Raw genomic sequence first — 3775 nt, forward strand, 5'->3', positions numbered from 1 at the left:
TAATTTTCTAAGACCTACGTTAACGAGAAAGTGGTATTTTCGTAAAAATGTCAAATGGCCTAACTCAAACGCATGACTAAGGCCATTTTACAAATCTCTTCAATAGTTTGCTGGAAATAAAGCTTTCCTCCTACAGAGCAGATGGTCAGAAGACGACGATCTAAATTGTACAGAAATAGAGCTTCCACTTCATCACAAGTCTAGACAATTAATTTAGCATAAAATAATTATGTATTTTTCTATTCTATGTATCGCAATCTTGGCCATTTCCAAGTAACTACCCTATATAAATCAATCTGTTTTCTTTTTATTCCTTTGAGAAGCTTCATTTTCCTAGCGCTCTAGTAGTGCGACTTATCACCTCACACTGTGATACAGGTCAGATCTTCTCAATGCACCGTTTCTCGGAGTCTTCTTGCACCCATGGCAGGTTTTTGTAGAAAACCATTGTTGGATACCTAATTAATTCTCAGTTTAATTTCACACTTAGCAACTTTACAAGCTCGTTGCTGGTTCTTCGCCATCTGTTTCACTGATGAAAGGAGAACATAGGAAAACATAGATTTCAAAACGTTTGAATTGACTTTTATGTGTAGCAGTGTAGGTAAATGTGCCAAAGTGGGAAAAGAGGAAAATCACTTTTTGGCGAAATTTCTCAATCACTTGCATACTGTAAATTATTGGAATACGATCATTGAGCACAGCCTATTTTAGTGAAGTATTACATAATGAGAACTTCTCCGTCTTCATCGTCGGCTCCAACTCGTGTCCGAGGATTGGTTTGTCTAAAAATTGAATTTGGCTTTGGATGGTGATGTCGTATGTGGCTTTGGAGGCCCAGTCTATGATGGAAAAGACGTGGGCAAAAGGCACTGGGAGACGATCTTCATAGATCCGCCACCATGTGTGAAACCGGGCTAGAGGCTTCCAACTCTACCAAGCCTGCCCCCGTTACCTGTGATATCATCGCCATTGTGCTTTGTTTGGTCCAAGTCCAAATTAAGACAGAGGCCATTCGTTTGTAGGCTATGCTTGTTTTAGGTGGTCGTAACTACGCGAAGGCTACGCACACACTCCTGGCCAGCTCCATGTCTACTGCGGTCCAATAAGATCGAAACGTGCAGCTTCAGGGGAACTGGTAGCAACGGGCTGCAAGGTGCTCTGTTCATACCACGTAGGCCTAAGGATCAGTGCGACGTGTGTGTTTCATTCAAACACAATAATATTACCAAGAAACAATACGATGACCATATCAAGTTGAGGAATGAAGCTTGAGATTAGAAGACGAAAGGCAAGGAGTCCGCTAGCACAGGAAAAACCATATGGACAATGGATTTACAGGCTGTACTTCTGTGTCCCAAAACTAAGGCAAGCAGCATGAAGGATACAACCAAGCTGCAGGTACACAATTTTACACTATTCGATCTTGAATCAAAAGATGCTTATTGCTCTATTTGGAATGAAACAGAAGGTGATTTACGCAGTGAAGTATTCGCTTTCTTGCAGTTTAATCATTTCGAACGGATAATTTATGGAAGGCCCGGTCTCCAGGACATAGTTATTTGGAGTGATGGGTGTGACTGTGGATATCAAAATAGAAACTCTAATGTCTCTAGTGCCTACTGTGCCCTTGCATGAAAGCATGGCATCACTATTACTCAGAAGTACCTCGTGGCTGGTCACGCTCAAATGGAGTGCGATAACATGAACACTTGAACAGTACCATCGAGCGAAAATTGGTAAGCGACATTTTTACGACGAGAGATTACGAAATTACCATCCAGAATGCCAGGATCAGACCTCATCCCAACAATGTACAGAGGATGCGATACAGCGATTTTATGAAAATCGATGGAAGATGCTTGCTGATATCAGGCCTGCAAAGAAGCTGAAGATCCCACGTTCATGATCTCAGATTCCTGAATCATGAAAGCAGTGGAAAGGTATTGTACAAGGTCCCATTATGTGAGGCTGCACAATGGGAGGATCTGGCGGTCACAAACAAACTTAGGTGAAACTACATGGATTCCTATTTTTTTAAGCTATCTTTCAATCAAATTTAGGAAATACAATGATCTCCAATCTATGAAACATGTTATGCCAACAGGGTGCCACTCCTTTTTTGATAATTTGTCTCATCACTGATAATTTATTCAGCTTGTCTTGCCCACTGTGAACTGTTTTTGGGCGAAATATGCAGTCTGGCATGAAATATAACTCCTATCGTTAGATTGGAGTTGCTAGTAGGGATTTTCCTGTTAATTCTAGTCGTATTATCACTGTTATTATGTCACCGTTAAAAAACTCATATTGATAAAGTCAAAATATCAAATGGCCTAAGTCATGTCTGTGCATTCGGAAAATGGCCTAAGTCATCCCAGCACATTATAGGATGCAAACTGAAGCAAATCAAAGTATACATGCTCATTGTACTTGCATCTACATGCTATTTTCGTTTAATTGTACAATAAATATGATAAAAACAACCGTGTAGACCAGAAGTCACCAAATGGCGGCCCGCCACGCTGTATCGCTGCGGCCCGCGGAAGGTATCAGCGTACAAGTATAACCAAAAATACTTTTCTTGAGGAGTTAAAGAGCACTAAGGCAAAAAATACTTTCCTGGAAGCATATTTTCGCATTGCATACGATTCCACCGACCGACCAATCAGATTATAGTTCTAGGTGGCGGTTGCTTAAAGTTATTCCAATGCGATGTCCAGCCAAACTGTCCCAGTGGTTGATTAAAACGTCTGTTTTCGAATTTCGAAATAGTCTGTGAGCATAGGGTTGTTTCTTTTAAGTTTGCAAATATCATGTAAACACTAGTGCGAGTTTCACCGCTGTTGTGTTTCACGAGCAGTGTTCCCTTTATGCAAGTTTTTGTTGGCAAAATAGGTCGGTGTGCCAACTCAATTTATAATAAATTGGCAATATATTACATATAAATTTAGAGACGTTTTCTGATTGTATTATGAAAATATTTAGCTTAGTAGGCCTACTGCAAAACGTTTTTTTTTAAAGAAATATGGAACGTTTCACGATTTTGCGTGTCATCCTTGCGCAGGAGCCATGCTAATCTGTATCGTTCCAATTATAGTATATGTACTGCCAAAGCAAGTACTGCAAAAGGTTGTTAATCAACAAATTCTTGCCACGCTGATGAGCACCGCAAGTGACAGATGTTTATAATAAAAGAAAGACGGTTTTATAGACTCTCACAAAAAGGATGAAAAACCAACTTATTGCTTTTTTAGAGGGAAGACTGTTCATACATTATGATAGAATTATGATTGTTCGATAATTTCCACAAGCGTTTGTTTCATGGTACCTGGTTTCTTTTTCCCTGTTATTGGAGCCTATTTTTTGCTGATATGTTTGCAGGTCACTATTGTTGCCTGTATTGCGATGTGTCAAACGTTTCCTTGTTTACTGAAACTGATAATTGCAAGATATTTTTGCGAAGCGAAGTAACAACACCACTCTTGCTTGGCGATGAATATTCTGATGAAACCGCTCGCCTCGCTATAAGTGCACAAAATAAGTGGCCTCTATTTATTAGGCATTGTTAAAAAAATCAAAAGTGTTGTTAAAGGAGCTTGGCCTGGCAGTAGCGTTGTTCGATTAATTTTGTTGCTACGGTATTCTAACATAAATATGAACAACATGTAACGTTGGATACTGGGTACGAAATGCGTTTTTTTGTAGCATAAGAATCAACCTACCTAGCATTTTATTAGTGCGGCCCGCCACAGCTCTCTTTAGTGCCAAAGTG

General features: G+C 39.8%; 1 non-coding gene across 1 annotated transcript; it reads right to left on the minus strand.

Annotated features, from left to right (window-relative positions):
- Positions 1-3022: 3022 nt before the first annotated feature.
- Positions 3023-3124, minus strand: LOC145769779 (U6 spliceosomal RNA). The gene has a single exon (XR_014289092.1). It is a non-coding gene; the product is annotated as a U6 spliceosomal RNA (small nuclear RNA).
- Positions 3125-3775: the final 651 nt, after the last annotated feature.

Source organism: Aplidium turbinatum, chromosome 4 (assembly GCF_918807975.1).
Source record: "Aplidium turbinatum chromosome 4, kaAplTurb1.1, whole genome shotgun sequence".
NCBI classification, from domain to species: domain Eukaryota; kingdom Metazoa; phylum Chordata; class Ascidiacea; order Aplousobranchia; family Polyclinidae; genus Aplidium; species Aplidium turbinatum.